This window comes from Cetorhinus maximus, chromosome 18, assembly GCF_964194155.1.
Source record: "Cetorhinus maximus chromosome 18, sCetMax3.hap1.1, whole genome shotgun sequence".
Taxonomy (NCBI): domain Eukaryota; kingdom Metazoa; phylum Chordata; class Chondrichthyes; order Lamniformes; family Cetorhinidae; genus Cetorhinus; species Cetorhinus maximus.
This window is the reverse complement of record NC_135896.1, coordinates 71,152,467-71,164,975: the sequence shown is the minus strand read 5'-3', so window position 1 is coordinate 71,164,975 and position 12,509 is coordinate 71,152,467. Positions and strand designations below refer to the sequence as shown.

Sequence of the window (12,509 nt, the reverse complement as noted above, 5' to 3'; positions counted from 1 at the left end):
AGTCCAGCAACAATACCACCATGTCACTGCTTCCCCCCTAATATACAAAGTTTATTGTTAGGTACAAAATGACTCTGTTACCCAGTACTATGAACGGGTTTCCTAAAATATAAATCTCAAGATCATAAGATCATAAGGAAATAGAAGCAAGAGTAGACCATATGTCCCCTTGAGCCTGATCCTCCCACCATTCAATATCATGGCTGATCTGATTGTAGCCTTAATTCCATTTAAAAAAGGGTTTAAAGAGAGTGGATAAAGAGAAACTGTTTCCAAAGGCTGAAGGGCCAATAACAAGAAAGCATAGATTTAAAATGATTGCCAAAAGAACTGGAGGCAACATGACAAAAAAAAATGAGTGGCTTGAATTTGGAATGCACTGTCCGATGTGGTGGTGGATAAAGATTCAACAGTAGCTTTCAAAAGGGACTTGAATAAATTCTTGAAGAAAATATTAGAGATATTGGGCAACAGTTGGAAAGTGGGACTAATTGGATCCAATTGTCCAGATGGCCTCTTTAACTGCTGTACCATTCTATAAAATAAGATTTGGAAGTAGATACTGTTATGGTCGAAACTTAATACCAGAAATGTGAATTTAAAACAGCTGTTCCATGACACAAGCGATATAATGAACTGCAACAGCTTTGAAATTTTTCTCTGATTTGAATAAGGGAGCTGAATGCTGGAGATTTGTCCATTTGGAAAATTGGGATACTTCAAAAAGCAGTAGGTTCTTTTTTCTGTTTGATAATTGACAAAAAAATCCAAGGGGCAGTGGGAATTCTTTTTATACAGAAAGTTATTATCTTGAATGCATTGCCTAAAAGAGTGGTGGAAGCAGATTCAATAATAAATTTCAAAAAGGAACTGGATAAATAGTTAAAAAAGGAAACCCTTTCCAATGAGGAAAGAGAGGGGGCGGGGGGGGAGAGAGAGAAGTGTTGTTAATTAGACAGCTCTTAGAGAACTGGCACAGGCATGATGGGCTGAATGGTCACCTTCTGTGCTGTATCATTTGGATGAATAGTCCATTCAAAACATGCAGCAACTTCTCGTTGATAGGCCCTGCCTATTCTGTTTCAACTGTTTAGGCTGAAGACAAAGTGGCAAGCTTGAGTTGCTTTCTGTAGACCTGGAATTTCAAATGTTGAATAATTTAATGTCAAGCTTCGTGGTTTTCTTTCAGAACTGTGTAATATTCATGTCACATGTTAAAAAATATCGAATTGACTTGAGTGAAGAAAATCGTGAAGAGATTGGAGCAATTCAGTTAACTTTGTATCACTTATTAGTGATTGGTAGCTTTAGGGTAGAAAAATTGAGGGATTTGTTTGCATTGGGATACAATCCCCAATAACTTTAACTTCCGGTGAATGGTTAAAAGGATCATGCAAAAAGATTTAAACTTTTACTTCAACAAACTCACTCAAAGCAACATTAACGAAACATCATTTCAGTAGGCAACTTATCCCCTGAACTACAGAAAAGATCCCCCATTTAGCTTTTACAACAGCCTAATCTCCTTCCACTCTATCCCTTAAGTAGGGCTCTATTCACTTGGAACCAGTCCAAAAAGTGATTCTTAGCTCCTTTTCCCTTTTCCAGCCGCATAACAAACAATGGATCAAATCAGCTTTTTGTTTTTATCTCTGCAATCCTGCTGGTTCCAGTGGTGAATGGTGGTGGACAATTAAACAACTAACCAGAGGAGGAGGCGCCACAAATATCGCCATACGCAATAATGGGGCAGTGCAGCGCATCAGTGCAAAAGGCTGAAACATTTGCAACCATCTTCAGCCAAAAGTGCCAAGTGGGGATGATCCATCTCGGCCTAGCTCCCCTTTATCTATCCTACTTTTTACATTCTCAAAAAAACTCCAATAAATTTGCCACACACGATTTCCCTTTCATAAAACCATGTTCACTGTCTGACCGTACAGTGATTTTCTAAGTTCATTGTTAAGTCTTACTTCATAATAGATTTCACCATTTCCCGACGACTGATGTCAGGCAAACTGGTCTGTAATTCCGTTTTGTCTCTCCCTCCTTTCTTGAACAATGGTCTTACATTTGCTAACTTCTAATCTGCAGAGGCCGCCCTTGAATCCCGGGGGTTTTGGAAAATCATAACCAGAGAAATATAATAAACATAAAAAAAGGAATAAAATAGAGGAGATAAAATAAGTCTTTAATGTTTTCAGAAGTAACATGTACCATTCCTTAAACAGCTATTATAAACAGGTGAGAGGAGGGACTCGAGAATGCTCTAAGTTGAGGCTCCCAGTAATTTTGTTCTTACTCCCTCCTTCCCAAGCATAGACAGTTAGTCTGACTGCAGCAGAATAGCAGTAAGAGCTCAATGACCTGATGAGTGGAAGATGTGACCTGGTAGATATTTGATTCCTGGGGCTGAGTGCTTTGCTTTGGTATCATGCTCCCAACAATACGCCAGTTATTTTATTGAAGCAATTTCTTCTCTTTATTTGTTTTAATTTTGGGATGAAAAGGGGTATTTTGCTTCAGTCTTGATGACAGTAAGACTGCTGGCTAAGTTTCTTGGTTTCCTTGTCTTCCTCCCTTATCATACAGGAGAGCGACCAACAAGAGACATGCAAAAGGCAGCTGTTTTCCGAAGGAACAAGGTGCACACAGAGTAATTTTCACACTGCCAATAGATAAACCAGCTGTAGGCAGATATTTGTTGATTTTAACCTGTCTGGTCATTTGGTCATACAGAACTTTATTGCTGAAAAAAAAGAGACATGCTGTCCAATCTTATCATCTTGCACTCATTTGGACAGATGCAAAAATGCCAATTTTCAAAGGGAAAACAACAATATATAACTGCAATTTATACTAATTGCATTACATTTTATAAATCTTAATCATTCTCTTCAATTTCTTGAAATATCTTTGCCCCTTTCCATCTCCTTGCAAAATGCCAGTCAATTTTCCCAATTTTTTTAAAACAAAATTAACAATGACTTGGCTTCCATGGATAAATAAAAACAGAATTACCTGGAAAAACTCAGCAGGTCTGGCAGCATCGGTGGCGAAGAAAAGAGTCGACGTTTCGAGTCCTCACAACCCTTCAACAGAACTCAAGGTGAATAAGGCAGAAGAGACAGGCGGAAATCCTGTCGGAGAACAGAGCAATACTTCTTCAAGGAAGGTATTTCTTGAAGAGAGGTGGCAGTCAATTAAACACAGAGATGAAAACAAAAAACTAACTGAACTGTTCTGTTGAAGGGTCGTGAGGACTCGAAACGTCGACTCTTTTCTTCTCCACCGATGCTGCCAGACCTGCTGAGTTTTTCCAGGTAATTCTGTTTTTGTTTTGGATTTCCAGCATCTGCAGTAGTTTTCCATGAATAAATGTTTGGGAAGAAAGGGTCGTAAACAACGCAAATACCAATTAAGATAATGCTAGAGTAAAGGGCAAGGAGGAGGAGAAATTTCTGAAGTGTGTTCAGGAGAACTTCCTTGAGCCCAACTAGAAAGGAGGCATTGCTGGATCTGGCGCTTGAAAATGAGGTAAGCCAAGTGGATCAAGTGACTGTTGCAGAACATTAGGGTTAGAGTGATCATTGTTATCATAAGGTTTAGATTAGTTGTGGAAAAGAGCAACGAACAATCGAATATAGAACTTATAAATGGGAAGAGAGCTAATTTCAGTGCAATGAGAAAGGATCTAGCCGGGTAAAATGGACCGGAGACTCAAAGGAAAAACTGTTCAGGAACAATAGACAATCTTCTTAAGGAAGAGATACTTCAGGTGCTAGCTAGGTACATTCTGATAAGGGAAAAAGATAAGGGAGCCAAAAACAGGGTTCCTTGGAAAATGAGGGAGACAGAGATTATGATGAAACATAAAAGGAGGGTGTATGATTCATGTCAGGTTAATTCTTCAAGTGAGAACCAGGTCAGGTACGAAATGTTGAGAGGGGAGGTGAAGAGGAAAACAAGACTGGTAAAGAGAGAATATGTCAATAGAATGATAGTCAACATCAAACGGGATCCAAAAATCTTAGACCAGTGTGTAAATAATAAGCGGGTAGTAAGAGGTGGAGTGGGCCCTATCAGGGGCAAAGAAGGTGATATATGCTTAGAGATGCAATCTAAGCTAGGATAATGGAGCTCTTTGTATGTGTCATAGAGTCACAGAGTCATAAAGGTCTACAGCACAGAAAAAGGCCCATCGAGTCTGTGCCGATCAAACAAGCGCCTAACTATTCTAATCCCATTTTCTAGCACTAGGCCCATAGCCTTGTATACCATGGCACTGCAAGTGCACATCCAAATACTTATTAAATGTTATGAGGGTTTCTGCCTATTCCACCTTTTCAGGCAGTGAGTTCCAGATTCCCGCCACTCTCTGGGTGAAAACATTCTTCCTAACATCCCCTCTAAACCTCCCGCCCCTTACGTTAAATATATGCTCCCTGGTTATTGGTCCCTCCACCAAGGGCAGATGTTCCTTCCTGTCTACCCTATCTATGCCCCTCATAATTTTATACATCTCAATCATGTCCCTCTTCAATCTCCTCTGCTCCAAGGAAAATAACCCCAGTCTATCCAATCTCTCTTCATAACTAAAACTCAGGCAACATCTTCTGTATCTCCTCTGCACTCTCGCTAGTACACAATCACATCCTTCCTATCATGCAGATTCCAGAACTGCATGCAGTACTCTAGCTGTGGTCTGACCAGCATTTTATACAGTTCCAGCATAACCTCCCTGCTCTTATATTCTATGCCTCAGCTAATAAAGGCAAGTATCCCAAATGTCTTGTTGACCACCTTATTTACCTGTCCCGCTACCTTAAGGGACCGGTGGACATGCACAGCAAGGTCCCTCTGATCCTCAGTAATTCCCAGGGTCCTACCATTCATCGTGCCTTGTTTGTCCTGCCAAAATGCATCACCTCATATTTATCCGGGTTAAATTCCATTTGCCACTGATCAGCCCATCTATATCCTCCTGTAATCTAAGACTATCCTCCTCACTGTTTATCACCCCACCAATTTTACTGATCCTCCCTCCTACACTCAAGTCTAAATTGTTTATATATACCACAAACAGCAAGTGACCCAATACCGATCCCTGTGGAACCCCACTGGACACAGGTATCCAGCCAAAAAAACATCCTTAGACCATCACCCTCTGCTTCCTGCCACTCAGCCATTTCTGGATCCAATTTGCCAAATTGCCTTGGATGCCATGGGCTCTTACCTTTGTTATCAGTCTCCCATGCGGTGCCTTAACAAAAGCGTTGCTGAAGTCCAAGTAGACTATGTCAAATGCATTGCCCTCATCTACATACCTGGACACCTCTTTGAAAAATTCAAATTGGTCAGACATGACCTCCCCTTAACAAAACCATGCTGACTGTCCTTGATTAATCCCTGCCTCTTCAAGTGTAGATTAATCTGTCCCTCAGAATTGCTTCCAAAAGTTTCCCCACCACTGAGGTTAGACTGACTGGCCTGTAGTTCCCTGGTTTATCCCTTCCTCCCTTCTTGAATAACGGTACCACATTGGCTGTCCTCCAGTCCTCTGGCACCTCTCCTGTGGCCAGAGAAGTATTGAAAATTATTGCCAGCGCCCCCGCTATCTCCTCCCTTGCCTCAATCAACAGCCTGGGATACATTTCATCCAGGCCTGGAGATTTATCAACTTTTAATCCTGCCTGACCACTTAGAATCTCCTCCCTTTCTATGCTAATTTCTTTAATTATATCAGTCCTTCTGCCTGATTTCCATACCCACGTCGTCCCTCTCACTTGTGAACACAGACACAAAGTGTTCATTTAGAACCCTACCTATGTCTTCCGGGTCCACACACAAATTACCACTATGGTCCTTAATGGGCCCTAGTCTTTCCCTCGTTATCCTCTTACTCTTAATGTACTTGTAAAATAACTTTGGATTTTCCCTTATTTTACCTGCCAATGTTTTTTCATGCCCCCTTTTTGCTCTCCTAATTTCCATTTTAAGTTCACCCCTACATTCTATCCTCCTCTAGGGCTTCCGCTGTTTTGAGCCCTCTGTATCTGCCATAAGCTTTCCTTTTTCTCTTTATCCAATCCTGTATATCCCTCAGCATCCAGGGTTCCCTGGATTTGTTGGTCCCACCCTTTATCTTTACTGGAATATGTTGGGCCTGCACTCTCCCTATTTCCTTCTTGAATGGGTCCCACTGCTCTGACACAGATTTACCTAAAAGTAGCTGCTCCCAGTCCACTCTGGTCATATCATATCTGATCTTATTAAAATCGGCCTTCCCCCAATTTAAAACTCTGATTTCTGGCCCATCCTTGTCCTTTTCCATAACAACCGTGAACCTAATGGAGTTATGATCACTATCTGCAAAATGCTCCCCCACTGATACCTCTACCACTTGCCCGGCTTCATTCTCTAAAATTAAGTCCAGGACCACACCTTCTCTTGTAGGACCTTCGGCGTACTGGCTTAAAAAGCTCTCCTGGATGAGTTTTAAGAATTCCGCTCCCTCTAAACCTATCACACTATGACTAACCCAGTTAATTTTGGGAAAGTTGAAATCCCCCACTACTAATACCCTATTATTTTTACACTTCTCTGAAAGTTGCCTACCTATCTGCTCTTCTATTTCTCTCTGGCTATTTGGTCACCTATAGCACACTCCCAGCAATGTGAATGCTCCTTTTTCGTTTTTAAGATCTACCCATATGGCTTCACATGAGGAGCCTTCTAAGACGTCGGTGCTGTAATTGATTCCTTGATCAGTATTGTGATACCCCCTCCTCTTTTACCTCCTTCCCTGTCCCGCCTGAAGACCCTGTATCCTCGAATATTGAGCCGTCAATCTTGCCCTTCTCTCAACCATGTCTCTGTGACAGCAATGACATCATACTTCCATGTGTTAATTTGTGCCCTCAACTCATCTGCCTTATTCGTCAGACTTCTTACATTAAAATAAATACCATTCAACCTTGCCAAACTCCCTTGTGCCTTAACTGGCCTATAATTTCTATGCCTTCCAGGCTCACTTGCTCTCTCTTCTAATTTTGGCTGTGCATCCCCCCCTGCTGAACCTCCTCTCAGGGTCCCATACCCCTGCCAAGTTAGTTTAAACCCTCCCCAACAGCACTAGCAAGCCTCCCCTCAAGGATATTGGTCCCATTCCGGTTCAGGCGCAACCCATCTGCCTTGTACAGGTCCCACTGCCCCCAGAAATGGTCCCAATGTCCCAGGAATGTGTTTAGTAAAGAAGAGAAATCTGACAAAGTACTGGTCGAAGCAGAGATAGTGAGGCAATAGACAGTGTAGAAACAGAAAAGGAAGTGGTGCTGAAAACGCAGCTATGCTTAAGAGAGATAAGTCACCTGATCTGAATGGCTTGCATCCCAGATTGCTAAGGGAAGTGGGGATGGAGGTAGCGGAACGGCTTCCCTAAGTATTGGGACCGTGCCAGAAAATTGGAGAGTGGCAAATGTGACATCTTTATTCAGGGAAGGGTGTAAGGGCAGTTGTAGCAACTAGAGGCCAGTTAATTTAACATCAGCAGTGAGTAGAGTTCTGGAATCTTTAATCACAGGGGGGGGGGAAAAAAAAATCAACAAGCGCATAAAAAGAGGTTTGAGTTAATTAAGGAGAGCCAGTGTGGATTTGTAAAAGACAGATCGTGCTAATCTAGTTGATTAATCTAACTGAATTTTTGATTAAGTAACAGAGAAGGTTGATGAAGGGAGTGCAATGGATGTTTTCTATATGAATTTGAAGAAAGCGTTTTGACAAAGTAACACATAAAAAGTCGGTTAACAAAATTGAGGCTTATGGAATAGGAGATTCAGTGTCCAGTTGGATAAAAAATTGGCTAATGGGCGAAGCAGCGGTTCGTGGTAGATGATAGATTTTTTGGATTGGAAGGTCCGGATGATTTGTGTCCCAGACTGCTGAGGGAGGCAAGGGAGGAGATCGCAGGGGCTCTGACCCAAATTTTTAATTCCTCTCTGGCCACGGGGGAGGTTCCAGAGGACTGGAGAACAGCTAATGTGGTTCTGCTATTTAAGAAGGGTTGCAGAGATAAGCCAGGGAACTACAGGCCAGTGAGTCTCACGTCAGTGGTAGGGAAACTATTGGAGAAATTTCTGAAGGAGAGTATCTATCCCAACTTGGACAGGCAAGGTTTGATCAGGGATAGTCGGCATGGCTTCATCAGAGGGAGGTCGTGCCTAACAAATTTGATTGAATTTTTTGAGGAGGTGACCAGGTATGTAGATGAGGGTGCTGCAGTTGATGTAGTTTGATAAGGTGGATTCAAAATTGGCTTAGTTGTAGGAGGAAGAGGGTGATGACAGAAGGATGCTTTAGTGACTGGAAGCCAGTGTCCAGTGGCTAACCACAGGGATCTGTGCTGGGTCCCCTATTACTTGTTATTTATATAAACGACATAGCTGACTATGTGGGGGGTAGGATTAGTAAGTTTGCAGATGACACAAAGATTGGCCGGGTGGTTAACAGTGAGGTTGAGTGTCTTGGGCTACAGGAAAATATAGATGGGATGGTCAAATGGGCAGATAAGTGGCAGATGGAATTTAACCCTGAAAAGTGTGAGGTGATATACTTTGGAAGGAGTAATTTGACAAGGAAGTATTCAATGAACGGCATGGCAATAGGAAGTTCTGATGAACAAAGGGACCTTGGCGTGTGTGTCCATAGATCTCTGAAGGCGGAGGGGCATGTTAGTGGGGTGGTGAAAAAGGCATATGGGACACTTGCCTTTATCAATCGAGGCATAGATTACAAAAGTAGGGTGGGCATGTTGGAGTTGTATAGAACCTTGGTGAGGTCACAGCTGGAGTACTGTGTGCAGTTCTGGTCACCACATTATAGGAAGGATGTGATTGCACTGGAGGGGGTGCAGAGGAGATTCACCAGGATGTTGCCTGGGATGAAACATTTAAGTTATGAAGAGAGGTTGGATAGACTTGGGTTGTTTTCGTTGGAGCAGAAAAGACTGAGGACCGACCTGATCGAGGTGTACAAGATTATGAGGGGCATGGACAGGGTGGATAGGGAGCAGCTGTTCCCCTTAGTTGAAGGGTCAGGCACCAGGGGGCATAAGTTCAAGGTGAGGGGCAGGAGGTTTATGGGGGATGTGAGGAAAAACTTTTTTACCCAGAGGGTGGTGAGGGTCTGGAATGCACTGCCTGGGAGTGTGGTGGAGGCAGGTTGCCTCACATCCTTTAAAAAGTACCTGAATGAGCACTTGGCACGTCATAACATTCAAGGCTATGGGCCAAGTGCTGGTAAATAGGATTAGGTAGGTAGGCAGGTGTTTCTCACATGTCGGTGCAGACTCGATGGGCCGAAGGGCCTCTTCTGCACTGTGATTGTGTGTGTGTGATTCAGTGGCATTCAGTTTAAGATTGAGAAGCTTGGACCAGAAACAACTGTGCTAAACTTAAATAAGGATAATTACAATGAAATGAAGGCAGAGTTGGCTGGAGTGGACAGGGAAAAGAGTTTAGCAGAAAAGACAGTTGATGAACATTGGCAGATGTTTAAGAAAATGGCTCATGGCTCACAACAAAGATAATCCCAGTGAGGAAGAAGGATTCAGGGAAGGGGATAAACCAACCATGGCTAACCAAGGAAATTAAAGATAGTATCAAATTGAAAGAAAAAACATGCAAAGACTAGTGGTAAGCCAGAGGATTGGGAAAGTTTTAAAAACCAACAAAAGATGACCAAAAAAATACTAAAGAGGGAGAAAATAAACTTTGAGAGTAAACTGGCAAGTAATATAAAAATGGACAGTAACAGCTACTTTAAATATATAAAAAGGAAGAGAGGGGCCAAAGTGAACTTAGGCCCCTTAGGGAATAAGGTTAGGGGAATAATAATGTGGAGCCAGGAAATGGCAGAGGAGTTGAATAAATAGTCTTCAAGGTGGAAAACACAGTAGCATTCCAAAAATACTAAATAATCAAGGGGCAAAAGTGGGGGAGGAAATAAATACAATAACTATCATGAGAGAAAAAGTACTAGGGAAACTAATGGGGTTAAAGTCTCATAAGTCCCCTGGACCTGATGGGTTGCATCCTAGGATATTAAAGGAAATAGCTGCAGAGATAGTGGATGCACTGTTAGTAATCTTCTCTGAATCCTTGGAGTCTGGAAAAGTCCCAGAAGATTGGAAAACTGCCAATGTAACACCCTTATTCAAAAAGGGAGGGAGACAAAAAACAGGTAACTATAGGCCAGTTAGCTTGTTAGCTTAACATCCATCATTGGGAAAATGTTAGAGTCTATCATAAAGGAAGTAATAGCAGAGCATTTAGAAATGCATAACATAATCAAGCAGAGTCAGCATAGCTTTATGGAAGGGGAAATCATGCCTGACAAATTTATTAGAATTCTCTGAGGTGGTACCAAGCAGGATAGATAAAGGGGAACCAGTATATGTAATATATTTGGATTTCCAAAAGGCATTCAATAAGGGACAGCAAATAAGGCTACTTAATAAGAGCCCATGGTGTTGGAGGTAGTATGTTAGCATGGATAGAGGATTGGCTAACTAATAGAAGGCAGAGAGTTGGGATAAGGGGGACATTTTCAGGATGGCAAGAGTGCCACAGGGGTCATAGCTAGGGCCACAATTATTTCCAATATGTATTATTGACTTGGATGAGGGGAGTGAATATACTCTCACCAAGTTTGGGGATGGCACAAAAATAGATGGGAAGGCAAGTGGTGAGGATGACACAAAGTCTACAGGTTAAGTGAGTGGGCAAAAACTTGGCAGATGGAAAAAAATGTGGGAAAGTGTGAGGTTATGCACTTTGTCAGGAAGAATAGAGGAGCTGAATATTATTTAAATGGAGAAAGACTACAGAAAGCTGCAGCACAGAGGGATTTGGGGGTCCTCGTGAATGAATCACAAAAAGCTAACATACAAGTTCAAAAGATAATAGGGAAGGCAAATGGAATGTTGGCCTTTATTTCAAAGGGAATGGAGTATAAAAATAGGGAAGTCTTGCTAAAACTATACAAGGCACTGGCTAGACCACACCTAGAATACTGTGAACAGTTTTGAGCCCCTTATCGAAGGAAAGATATACTGGCATTGGAGGCAGTCCACAGAAGGTTCACTAGGTTGATCCCAGGTATGGAGAAATTTTCTTATGAGGAGAGGTTGAGTAGGTTGAACCTGTATTCATTGGAGTTTAGAAGAATGAGAGATGACCTTATTGAAACATAAGAGATTCTTAGGGGGCTTGACAGGGTAGATGCTGAATGGTTATTTCCCCTTGTGGGAGAGTCTAGGACCAGAGGGTATAATCTCAGAGTAAAGAGTCGCCCGTTTAAGACAGAAGTGAGGAGGAATTTCTTTTCTCAGAGGGTAGTCAGTCTGTGGAATTCTTTACCACAGAGGGCTGTAGAGGCTGGGTCATTAAGTATATTCAAGGCTGAGATAGACAGATTTTTAATCAGTAAGAGAATCAATGGTTATGGGATAAAGGCAGGAAAGTGGAGTTGAGGATTATCAGATCAGCCACGATCTCATTGAATGGCCGAGCAGACTCGATGGGCCGAATGGCCTATTTCTGCTCCTACGTCTCATGGTCTTATGGTAGACAGTGGGGTTCCCCGAAGATCAGTGCTAGGACCTCTGTTTTTTTTTGCTATACTTAAATGGCTTGGATTTTGGAATACTGAGTAAAACTTCAAAATTTGCTGATGATAACAAACTTGGAGAAGTGGCAAGCAGTAAGGATAATACAGATCACCTGCAACAGGATATGGAGGGGCAGAAAAGTGGCAGACAGAATTTAATATAGAGAAGTGCGAGGTGATGCATTTTGGCACAATGGATAGGAAGAGGCATTATAGACTTAATGGCACAGTTCTAAAGAGTGTGCAGGGGAAGAGGCATTAGCTAATGGCACACGGGCGAGGGGACACAGATTTAAGGCTTTGGGCAAGAGATGCAAGATGAATGCAAGGAAGAACATTTTTACGCTGCCCACGAAGATGATGGCAGCAGAAACAACCAATGATTACAAATGAAAATTGGAAGGCCACTTGAAAATAAATTTGCAGAGCTACAGGAATCAAATAGAGCGGTGGGACTGACTGGATTGCTCCGCAAGGAGCTGGCATGGACTCAATAGTCCGAATGGTCTCCTACTGTGCTGTAAATGACTCTATGATTCTACCCATTAAGGTAGTGTTTAAGAAATTCTGAAAATGAAATCTGTAGCATGCTGAGACAATTACCAGTTACTTGCCGCTTGGGCTAACAAGTAGCAAGTAACATTGGCGCCACACAAGTGTCAGGCAATAACCATCTCCAACCAAAGAGAATCCAACCATCATTCCTTGATGTTCAATGGCATTACCATCACTGAATCCCCCACTATCAACATCCTTGGGGCTACCATTGACCAGAAACTGAACTGGACTAGCCATATAAATACTGCGGCTACAAAAGCAGGTCAGAGGCTAGGAATCATGTG

At 42.2% G+C, this 12,509-nt stretch overlaps 1 protein-coding gene across 12 annotated transcripts in view; it reads right to left on the bottom strand.

Moving 5' to 3' along the window:
• The window catches only part of numb (NUMB endocytic adaptor protein), a 255,961-nt gene that overhangs the window by 168,991 nt on the left and 74,461 nt on the right, over positions 1-12,509 (bottom strand). The gene's annotated exons all lie outside the window — the stretch shown is intronic.